Source organism: Takifugu rubripes, chromosome 14, assembly GCF_901000725.2.
Source record: "Takifugu rubripes chromosome 14, fTakRub1.2, whole genome shotgun sequence".
Lineage (NCBI taxonomy): Eukaryota > Metazoa > Chordata > Actinopteri > Tetraodontiformes > Tetraodontidae > Takifugu > Takifugu rubripes.
The window spans coordinates 9,734,009-9,746,379 of NC_042298.1; the positions used below are offsets into that span (position 1 = coordinate 9,734,009).

General features: G+C 43.5%; 1 protein-coding gene across 8 annotated transcripts in view; it reads left to right on the forward strand.

The window, feature by feature from the left end:
- LOC101076136 (teneurin-2) overlaps positions 1-12,371 on the forward strand; it is a 189,023-nt gene that overhangs the window by 22,429 nt on the left and 154,223 nt on the right. For all 8 annotated transcript variants that reach the window (XM_029847155.1, XM_029847145.1, XM_029847144.1 and 5 more), the window contains exon 2: positions 864-947. The gene's annotated coding sequence lies outside the window, so the exon portion shown is untranslated. The remainder of the gene's footprint in view (positions 1-863; positions 948-12,371) is intronic.

Consider the following 12,371-nt stretch of genomic DNA (forward strand, 5'->3'; position numbering starts at 1 on the left):
TTCTTTTTTTAGGAAGGGGGGGCGGGTGAAAGCAAATTAGTGTTCAGCTATGCGGGGCAAAATTAACATTTAATTTGCTATGAAATCAGCTTTTTACACCGTTCAACGTGAGCGGTACATCAGTAGCAGCAGGGTTAAAAGAGTGTTTTTATGCTTGTAACTCTCTGAGCCATCGTGATTAAACGAGCAAGGGGAGATGAGCTGGAGAGGAGCAAATACAGAAAAGAGCACTTATTGGTGTGATCCTTATATGTTGCTGCTAATTAGCATAATGAGGAAAAGAAAGGATTAGAGGAGAATAGAGTGCACGCTGTCAGTTGCCATGGAAATGATTAAATGGGCGGCCTTTGGAATGTTCTTTCCTATGTTCGTTAGGGAAGCGGAATGAGGAGAGGCCAAAGACTGGAGGTCTACATCATTTTCAGGCTAACACAAACTTGGTCACACAGTTTCTGTCTAATTCACTTAACAGCCATTTTCTTATGGAGATGTTTAAATGTTATTATTGGAATGTGTAAGGATCCAATTAAATGTTGTTAGTCTTGAATATGGGTATATTGAGTCTACTTAATAAAATATATTTAATGATAGACACAATACAGTGTAAGATATTAATAGTAATAATTGGAATTGGATAATAATTCTAAAACTTGCCTTCGTGATTGTTTTTCACACATTTTTCAATCATCTGATTCTTCAGTTAGCAGCCAATGTTTCTGAACACCTCTAACTAAGAATTTGCTTTAAAATTAACAGATAAAGACAATTTTGGACACATTTTCACTGAAGATGCAGAAAATAGAAATATTCGTAAAAGGATTTTACATAAAGCTTCCCTTTTATCTTCCTCTTCTTTGTTGCAGCTTGAAGGGAACCGGTGCAACAATAACAACAAATCGTACTAATGCACGCTGAAGAATCCCTAACACTGCACTCCAAAGCACAAGGTAACAGCCTACACAAACCCGCACACACATTATGATGGTCACAGAAACGAAATATAATGAAGTAGCAATTGATGTTTTATAAAAAGTCCTGTCCTTGGCAGAAAGTCACCACGGGTTTGTTGTTCTTGCACCTCTGTGATGTTAGGGATGACTGTGAAGCTCATCTCATTCCTGTTTCCCCGCTGGTCACAACCACAGAGATGTGAAAGGCCTGTTGCATGTTGAACACCTGTCCACGCATATAAGACAGGTTTAACTTATTTTCAGGCCACGACATGAACCCTGCGAAACCTTGAATGTGGAGATCTTGCAGCGGGCAGACATGCCATGCTCTCTGCTGGGGCCGCTCATTTGCATGACAAAGGCCTGGTTAATTATTTAAAGATCCTTATTTGATCAATACAGGAGAGCTGTATCCGACTGCACGGACAATCGGAGTAGCCGGATTCTATAGGCCTTCATTATTCATGAGAACCACAGAAGTGGGACCGGGTGGGTGGGGGGTGCGGGACGAGAGGGAGCAAGAGATAAAGAGCAGCAACAACGGCTGCAGGGTCTTGTTTCATGTGTATTAAAAGTTTTCCTTTTGCAGCGCTGATGAATATTTCACAGGGTCTGAAACTCAGATGGGGCCATCTCTCTGACTCAGAGCAGAGGGGAAGGGTTAGGAGGCAACACTGCTGCAGTACCTGTGCTTTGTCCTGGCGAGAGCCGATGGGCTCGGAAGACGCCCTGATCCTTTAGCTATTGTCAATATTGTGACACATGATGCATGTCTGGGTTTTCTCAGCCTGTGTTCATTAATATTTGCATGTTTTTATGTATGTGCCTTGGAATAGTCACAGGTACACTTAGCCCACATCCCAAGGGTGTGTCTTCCTGGTCTCCTTCCTCACTCTCCCCTATGGCCACGCCCGAAGGGCTTGAAAGCTCCAGGGTAGAGGATTGTTCTTTCATCTGCATCACTGATTTGTTGGTCAAAAATGTCTCACAAATCTGTAATATCAACTATAAAAATGTAAAACTTTATCTCTTTTTGTCACTGTGAGGCTGAGCAGTGAGGTAACCAAGTTCTGTATTCCTGAATAGGCAGAAACTGCTGTCACTGCTACCTTTTCAAGATGGATTAAAACAGCACATCCAAAGTAGAAATAAATTAGGTAACATCATCCCACCACAAAATCATATAATTGCTCCCCAGCTGAAACGCCTCCCACTTTTATTGACTTGTTCTCCATTGCAACGTGCAGCTCATTTGGATCTTGCTTCATCAGGGGTTTTTTTTCCCTTTTTTTCCATGCAGCCTTTTGAAGAGCCAACAAATTGTACCAGATTTCTCATATTTGTATGTGTAAAGACAGCAGAACGAGTAATGCCAGAGGGCTCTATGTGGCTTTAGCTGCATCCTGCTGATGTTTCAAATGAATCTAGCAGAAGTTTTAACTTTAACCATTTTTTTAGGTCACAAGCAGCATAATTTGTTTCACCCGGGTGGAGGAGAAATTGAAGAATATAACAGGAAAGCAACTTTTAAATGGAGGTTACCTCCAGGTAAAGGGTCATTTTTGGTGTCTGAGACCAGATGGTCCTGTAATCTGGTGAGATGCGTTGTGGGGCTGCCAGCATGCTTATTTTTGGAGAAAAGCATCTTTCGCTCACCTTTGTGACTTGTGCACCTGTGGTGAATGTTAACCATGTGGATGTCAGAACGAAGGCGCGCGTGTGTGTGTGTGTGTGTGTGTGTGTGTGTGTGTGTGTGTGTGTGTGAGAGAGAGAGAGAGAGAGAGAGAGAGAGTGAGACCAAGAGGGAGGGGGGGGGGGCAAGAGTGCCCATTTGACCAAGCATTCATAATTGTACCTGATAGCTCTTTAGATTTTGACTTGGTGCTGTCGGCATGCCAACCATCCACTTTTCTTTTATGCAGCTTCTAGTTTTGTGTTGAAACCACAAGTGCATTGTGATATCTCACAACACGGTAACACACCACTCATTTTGTCTTCTGTCCTTTTGAATTTCGCGGTAAATGCTGAGCACTTCTCTCAGAAACCTGGGCCCACCGCCTTACCTGTGCACGCCAGCGGTCGTTCTTCCCCGTGAGCGTGTGTGCATGGCGCAGGCATCGGTATGGGAGCGCGTAAGTCTCATTAAGAGCTTGCTCTCATTCCGTGACACCTGTCCAGACACCTGACTGGACTGAGACAAGCTGATCCCTGCGATCACAACACCTGCTGCCGTATCGTCTGGAGAGCAGGAACTGACACAGATCAGGCGCCGAAGACGGAGAGGACGGGATGAAAGCGCAAAGAAGGAAGTTGCACAGTCGGCTTATGAATTATATATATATATATATATATATATAAAAATGAGAGAATGACAGAGGAAAGGCAGGGATGGGTAGAAGTTGTTCAGTCACACTCCATGAGTCAAAGAGTTTTTCTTTTTTTTCTTCTTCCCATCTCTTGACATCGGCTGTTAGGCAGCCAGTCGCTCAGTCAGACACTCTCTGTTCTTAAATAACTTCTTCCTCATCGCTGTCTCCCTCCCGCTGCTTCCCGCCACCCTCTGAATATCATCTGCCAATTAAAGCCACGCAACGAGAATTATTCGAGATGATGTTAGCGTTATGATTTAAATTGGCTCATGAATTAGACACACGGAACTGGATAAAAATGATTTGTTGTTAAAGCCTGGAATGTGATACAGTCTTTTAAAGGTCTGAACAAAATGTATTTTCCACTTCTGAATCACCATAAGAAATGAATTCCACAGAGAAATTTCATTTATAATAATACACTGAAATACACCGACTGCATATGAAGGAATCTCTTTTTTTTCACATTCACCAGATTCATTTAATTCATTCCAGTTATCTGATGCTGTCTGCTGCGTAGTTACTTGGATCTTTGGTTGAAAAACCCATCCAATGAACAGATTTTCAGTGGGCCGCGGCAGCCGTGGTACCAACCAATCACAATCTGAGCTCGGTTTGAAGCTGACCAGGTTGCTCCAGCTCAAGTGTGGCTTTTGGAGTGCAGCTCAATCACTCCCATTATTGGATTAACAGGCGGCATGTAAATGTTGCCCTAGTGGCTTGCTCTCTCTTGCACGCTCTCATAATTGTTAACTATGAAGTTCACATCAAAACTAATCGCTGGTTTGAAGCCATTACCCTGCACTTCTGTTGCCATGGGCAACCCGCAGAGTCCCGCTCATTGCGGAGAATCTGGTGCTGCGTTTGAATAGGACTGAATGAGACAGCTACGCGTTCGCCAATAGAGAAGGAATAGTCGAGCGCTGTAAAACAATAAAATAAAAGCATGAAGGGAATATTGAAGAAAGGACACATGCTGCACCTTGACAGATGTATATGTCAGCTGGAGAGTTTGACTTGAGCGGATTTCAATTGGAAATGTTCACACCTGTGTGTCTGTGGGTTGGTCTGTCTTAGCCTAACAGAGGATGTGGAGGCTTTGACACACAGCAGCCGACATGAATAAAAACAGATGAGAGAAAGAGCCTCATCTTTTGCCAGCTATTATTTTCCCCTTGTCATTCTCCACCGCGTTGAATCGTTTGCTCGTTCCCGTGAGCACACTCGATCAGAAGGTGAAATAAAGGAGAGGAGGCAACTATTGCAACTCATCACAGACCTTGCAGCTATAGTCTTCTGACTTGTCTCCTCAAAGAGCTCCGACGCCCCGCTGGGAAAGATGAGAGGCTTGATTACAGTCAAATTAGCAAATGAGCAGGTTAATTACGGAGCCAAATTCCTGTATAAGAAGTGTCATTTCTCCGAGAGACGCTCCAGCTCCCGTGCAGAGAGCCTCAAGCAAGCTGTGGGAGAAGACGGGGTGGAGCAGGAGGAAAGACCGAGGACAAATCGCTCCTTCCCCATTTCTGTTTCAAGAAAAGTCTCCGGCTTCCGCAACTCTGAGCTCAGAAGCACCGCATTTGAGGTTGAGAGGAAACGCTTGCGTCGATGAGCTTTTTTTTTTTTCCAGAGGAAACTTTTTTCCTCTTCCTTTTTCTCTGACTCAAGAGACTGCATCAGCCCCCTCCCCCACTCCAGCTTTCTACCCAGTTTCCCGCTCATAGGCTTTCATCTTTACACCTCAGTGGAGCCTTTGGGACACCCGAGATTTTTTTCTCCTTCTTCTTTTTCTGTTTCGCAACGAGCGTGTACGAAAAATAAATTTCCGAGTCATCGCCTTAGGTTTGCAAGGACATTTGCACAAGTAGAAATGAAACTCTTTTTCTTACTAGATAAAAGATGGACCAATTAGGCTAAAAGTGGCTGACTTGGGTTGTAGTGGTTCACAGGTCCTTGTTTTTCTGTGTAGAACCCCACTCAAGGCTTCGCTCTGGCCTGTGTTTGGTTTCCTCCGGAGCTGAGGAACGTGTGGGTTAGTGATGGATCGATGGAATGGGCAGATGTACATGACGTTAGGAGCAAATGGAGTGAGAAGCTAAGCAGCTGGTAGAGGACAGAGGCTAAGCTAAAGGAGAGGAGGGCGGATTTACACACAGGCGCGCAAATACACATGTGCAAAAATGATTCAGGCGAGCACAACACACATCCACAGTGCCATGACTCACACCACTTCACTTTCCAGATGCTGTCACACGGGCTTCAAACTTAATTTGACTTGTGTTGTCACCGGTCTCATCATCCGCCATCAGTTCAGTCTGTTGAGCATTCTTCCCTTGCTGTTTCCAGAATTAATAGCAGATTAAGTGATATGTATATTTATGGAATTGAAACCTTGAAACACGGCGAGCACTTTATATATTTCATCGCTGCTGGTGTCATCAGAAGTTTGTGTAGATATGTTCAGAGACGTTGGCCATCTTTATTTCGTCTGCCATTTATATTTGAGTAGGAACGAGGGTGTGAGAGGGAGCAGGCTGGTGGAAGGGGCTGAACTCTGCATCTTACAGAGGATGGCATTCTTTACTGAGAAATGTCAGGTCAGGTTATTCCTTTTAAATTACAGCTTCGGCAACCCCCTCCATCCTGCCCTTTTTGCCCTTTCTTTCTCCATTTTCCTTACGCCCAGAGTCCCCAGTGCTCCCTCCTCCTTGAGAGACGAGTCTATTGGCTTTTTAGCCCGTTCCAAATGAATTGAGCTGTGGCGCTCATGTCGAAACGAGCCCAGTTGATTGCCTAAATGTAACTATGCATAGTTATCGGCACTGCAGCGCAGACCATTTGCAGAGAGCCTAAACATTATAAACAAATAAAGCAGCCGTATTCCCTCCAGGCTCTTGGTAAGGAAAGCACTGCAGTGTCTGGTGAATGGGCAGCCAGCGTGAAATCCAATATAGGCCTGCGTGTGAAGCAGGAGGGGAACCGCTCCACTCCAATCTTCATCAATATAGGCCTATACGAGACTGGTGCGCCCGCTGCCGCTAAAATACAACCACAATTATTTTGATCACTCTGTGCCAAACCTGATACGCTTACCATGACTACTGTTTCTGTCTTCTTTGGGTACAGGAACTACAAGCTGCAATCAACCTTTCCAGCTAGACAATCATGGAACTAAAACGTAGCCAGGTCTTCCCATTAACTGTGCACGTTACAGGTGTCATCCTCTTCCACCGGGTGTATTTTATAGCACTGTTTTTGTCCAACAGATGTTCTGTGGAACATTTACCTAAATAGTTGCTGAACTGCCAATGTCCCATCCAATGTCTTTATATTATGTCATGCAGTTGAATTGGTGAATATTGGCATCGATCTTCAATTAAAGGTTTATGTCACTGACATTGGGGACAAATAATTCTGAAATTTAAACCACCTCGAGGCACTGCCTGCTGCCTGTTGTGTTTCTCATTCAGGTGATGCTGAGAGGGTTTGTCCATGCTCCTATCTTAACAGCTCTGTCATACGCTGTGTTTACCCCTTATCATGGTGTCCTAATAGCTTACTGTGGTACAGAAGCTGTGCGGGATAAATCATCAAGGGTCTGGTTGCCTTGCACCTAAAGGCTGTAAAAGGAAAAAAAAATCCTGGTCACCATGGAAACTACTTTATCACTGACAGTTATTGTGACATTGACCCAGAAGAGGGGTCAGGGCTAAGTGTGACGGCCCCACACCATTCATTGCGGGGCACCTTTGCGTGACCTTTAATTCCAGGAGGCTTGTGCTGCCTGCTGATGCACGAGTATGAAAACACACTGAGGCTGCAAACGCAATCTGGGCCTCCTCTCTACATGCAGGAATATGAAAGGGGGATCACTGACAAGGTCAAATAGCATGATATTTCCACAGTATGACCTTGATGTAACCTTTTGTGGTCATCACTTTTTTTTATAACAAAGTGGAACTGATATGAGCCCAGTTCCAGCCCCATGCCCACCACCGGGCCTTGAAAACCTCTACAGAAGAGACAAATTGCAGCCTCATCATTGCCAACTGAATCCATCCTGACAAGCCATTTATTCTTATTATCAGTTGTACAGGATTATTTGTCATAGTCTGAGTGAAAGCAATCTGCTAGCAGGATGTAACAGCTCATTTGTTTCTGTCAAACCAAAATAGGACATCTCTGGCACGCAGAAAACCTGTTGCACAAGGGCTTCATTACATTATTGTCCAAAAGTATCAAAGCCATTTTTCACATTCATGTGTAAGAAATTCAAAATATATAGATCTAACCCAGTGTGGTTGTTTATTCTGTAGTTCATAAAGTGTTTTTATGTGTCCTCATTGACCTGGCGATGAAAAAAAGGCTAGCCGTGGGTCCGCCCCTGCCCCTCATTTCACTGCTTCTTTGTGTTCTCCCGGCCACATCCTCTCTAATGAAGCTAAATCTAGCATGCTAAATGGGACCAGTCAGCTATGTCATTGGCACTGGAACAGCCTTCTATTGGTCCCTTAAGGCACAAGTGCCACTCCAAGACGAGGAACCGACGGCGGTAAAAACATTCACAGCACAAGCGTCACAAACATTGGTGGCGCAGTGAGGCTAGCCCTTGTCTGGTGAAATATAAGTGTGGCACACACACCCAAAGATGGGGGTGCACATGTGTGGGCTGCGCGGATCATATAGAGCCATAACATGTATGTGAAGGAGCAATAGAAACCGCAGTGCAGAGCTCAGTGCTGTGCCATAGATCAAGAGTAGATAGATGTGCTCTGTAGGACAGCAGCCTCTCAATTGCGGCACTCTCAGGCTCAGAGTTCTCAGTTTCAGGATTTTATGTAGAATCTAATGGGTTTGGAGTGTGGGTAACACAAGTTGAAAAGCACTGTAATATGGACCTCTACATGACAATCCAAAAAACACACACACCTGTACACACAGACACTGTATCAAATCTCCTACTAAGGTCTGAAATATCCCTCACAAAATCCATTAAAGGTTCTTCATACAATAGCCTCTCATAGAATACAGAGAGGAAAGTGAGAAGAGAACAGTGTTAGTGACAGACACAGGAAGTAAAAGAGCCCTGTATTGGTTTCTGTACAGGTGCTCGAAGCAAAAATAAAGCCGGCTGAATTAAAAGTACATTTTGTAACCAGATGTTGAAACAAAAGCTTGGATGGTTTATTAGGCTGATTGAAATTTGTGCAGATGGGATTGTTGTGAATTGCCATTAGTTATTTTTGCCTTCCTCTTCTCTCTCTGAGCATTCCCCAGTTGTGCAGCTCCTAGCAGCAGCTGACCTACATATTTTAACACAAGCCTATTATGTCAAAACGAGACACGCAACTCCATGAACATTATTTCCTTTATTTGCTAGTGTCTATTTAGTGGTTAACTGTCACCATTGATCACTGGGGTCGGGGGCCTCCAAAGCTAATGTTAAAGCATTGGGCTGAGACTATTAACGATGGACCTTTTACATTGGCAAAGTTTCCTCGCATTGTTTTGAAATCAGTTACACAACGATGTCAAAACACATTGCGATTGGCTGTTATTTGGACTGCGTGAGAAATATAACCCGGTGAGCTGTTCTGTCTTGCAAAGTCTTAAAAGTTGCAACCAGGAAGTACAGCTCCTGTTTTGACCTGTGTGACCCCCTCTCATTACCAGCATGGCTGTCTCCATTTTTATCTTTCAAGCGGTTCCAACATGTAAAACTGAGATTCAAAAGTGGCACTCTCGATTATTAAGGATTATAATGACAGTGCTGTGGACAAGACAACAGCTCCTGAAGACAGTATCCTGTTGCCTAAAGGACTTGTTAAATATAGTTAAAGGGGTTATAATCAAAGAGTGTCTCTGGACAGCAGGACTGTTGACTGTGGAGCTCTCCAAGGTGCTGATTCTGCTGCTCTCCTGCTAAAGGAATCCAGTCCAACGACATGCACATTAGGCTGATTGGAGTCTCTAAAGTGCCACTAGGTGTGAATAAATGGTCTGTGTCCTCTGCAATGGACTGGCAAACCATTTAAGGTGCAATACTGCCGCTTGCACACTGTCCACTGGGGTTGGCAGAAGACGGATGGATGGACACTCTGCCTATGACAGGCCGGGGTCGCGTGGGTCAGCTGCACAATTGCTCTCTTGTTTCTCAGGATAGCAGTGTATCATAAGTGTGCCTGACAACACCTCATTTTAGGAGTAACGGGCCCGTGGATGCTCGGACAGACGCAAGCACTGTCTCAACAAAGAAAAGACGCAACGACATAACATTTATGTAAAAATAGTAAATATGCTTTTTCTCTGCACTTGGGATTTTCATGAAGTAATTCAAAAGGACATTTGTAATTAGCTCTGTGGCTTTCTGCCCATCTTGACACACCGTAGACACTCAGGCCTTTTTCTATAATGCGTTTTAAAAGTGTGATTATGCCCCTCGTGCGCCCTCATTTTGAGTCTCATGACGTCTCTTCAGTGTATGAGGGAAAGGTGGAGGTGTGCACAAACTGGCTGTAAGAAGCTGGCTTTGAAAAGTTGATGAGGTATTTGTTTTAAGGTCAAACCTTCAGCATTGAGATGATGTTACGTTGAGACCGCTGGATGATCTCGACGTTTATAAATGCGCCTGTGCAATTTTCAGTCATAAAAAGACTTTTTAATGCAGTTTTCATGGTAATTGGTTGAAGTACTACAAATTATCTGTGGGGATAAATCAGCAACTTCCTGCATTCTAGGGAAATATTACTCTTTTCAGCAGCTTTGTAGCATTCATCAGAAGCATTTCAACACCATTTGCTTGATTACAAAATGAAATAAATTAATTTAAAAGTAACGTGAGTGAACAGTCTATAGATTGGCATGCATCTACACTTTGTAACAGCTGGGACCGGCCACCTTCCTTTTTTTTTTTTTTTTTACATTTTTACCGGTTCACCCACTACACATAGGTAAATGCAACAAAATTAGGTTGTTACAATATAATGTGATGGAAATGTTCATAAAAATAGAATATAATTGTAGAAAACCTTTGCAAAATGGGAGCAAAAATGAATAACTGATTGCATGAATTGTGAGAAATCAGATTTGATTAAAATAATGAGGATCAAAACAACCTTGTGTCATCATATTCCCTCATTTGCATTCCTTTGTTCGTAAAATAGTATTTTTTCACTCACTCAAGGGTGTCATTAAAAGGATGAAAATCGGCAATGAAAATTGTCAGTGACACTGCAAATGACATATATTGCATTGGTAACTACACAAAAATAAAAGACATTAAAAGTAAACTTTTACCAACAATGTGAACTTTTTCTTTCTTTTTTTAATTTGATTTTATATGTCAAAACTACATTTCAACTGGTCCTTGGGAAAAGCTCTAGCCCAGTTCCAAAAGTGGCCAGACGAGCCAGTAAGTTCCGGCTGTAGGTGAACAGCAGTGTGGCGAAAAGTAATAAGACAATTAGAACATTTGTTATTTTACACAGGCTACATGAGTCAAAATTGTTGCATTCTTTAAAACCACACAGGTACAAGAAGAAAAAAAGTTGACCCGAAGGTATTTAAGAGCATTAACCAAAGGTGGAAGGTAGAATTGTAACATTTATGCAGGTGCATATTTCCAAAAAATAAAATAAAATGCAGCGAATCAGGTGTTCCTTGTTCAGCACAATCAAATGTGATGATTTGAACAATTTTTTTCTGATCATTTAAGCGTGTATGTGCTCTGATTCTGCCAAACACAGGGGCATAGAGGCTATGTGCCTCGTATCAGGGTTCTGCCATACGAAAAGCAGTTAGGAAACAGCTTATTGCAACTTGTCTTTGATCCACCTTCTGTGCAGGCAAACCCAAGACATTCATACATGGCAGCCATGCTGGTCTCATCACTGCTCTCTGCATATTTGACATTTCAGCCTGAGGAAACGACTCTTCTTGGCATTTATTTAGTGCTCCGGGGTTGCACATCACTAATAGCTGCTGTCGTTCAAACACATTAGCGTCCGTTATTGCTCCAGATTTAGCGTATTCTGAAATAACTGGATTTCTTCTAAAAAGAGTGGGAGTAAAAAAAGGTCGGGCGGTCTCAGCGTTTCACCTCTGCACAGAACCACGGTATGCACAAATGGGCAATGCATGTCGCGCGGTAAAACCCAGCCAAAGCCCGGAGTGTGTCACCTCTGTCATAGTGTTAATTAGACAGTGTCACCGTCTGTCCCCAGTGACATTTATTGCACATTTGAATATTTTACTCAGACAGATGGTAAGAATGTCAAGGCGTGACACTGAGTTATTAAGCCTTAGCTCTCTCCCTTGGCGACAGAATGCAGGGCTTGTCAGCACTCGATTGTTTTAATAACTCACTGCCAGAGCTGCGGCAAAGTTTGCCCTGACTCTGTGCTGGTGGTAGCTCCTAGAGCAGAGGTGACATAGTCACATATGCAAGCGCGCGCACACACACACACACACCCAAACACACACACACATTAGCGTCAGCCCGTCTGTGATACAGGTGAATGTGAGTAGAAATCCCTTCACTGAATAAAAGAATGACTTCCCTGGAACCGTGACCACTTTACTGGCATCATCCATCTGCACGGTTCCTCCGTGTGTGACCTTCATATGCGGCGACATTCTTGCTGGATGTGTGATCCAGTCCATTTCGGTTGTGCTCAATAACCCACAAATAGGAATTATCCACGTTACAAGGACTTATTGGATGTCAGGGACTCTTGTTGAGTAAGAGGTGTTGCTGTAGGCCCCAAAGAGCCTGAGCAAAGTAGGTGTGAAACACTCGCGTCCGGATTATCAGCCAAATAGCAATCACAGGAAAGGCGTTTAACAGCTAACACTTCCAGAGGAGAACGATGAAGGAGGATGCTTTTGACCTTATTGGAAGGCTGTGTTGTAGCAGTAATGGCAGGGGAGGCATCTACAAATACAACTTTGTTGTGTCAGGTGTGAGGCAGGATCCTTATCAGATGATAATCAAAAGGATGTGGGACAGGAGAGGTCTCAGTAGTCCAATGCAGAAGATTTATTCTCGCGTTCT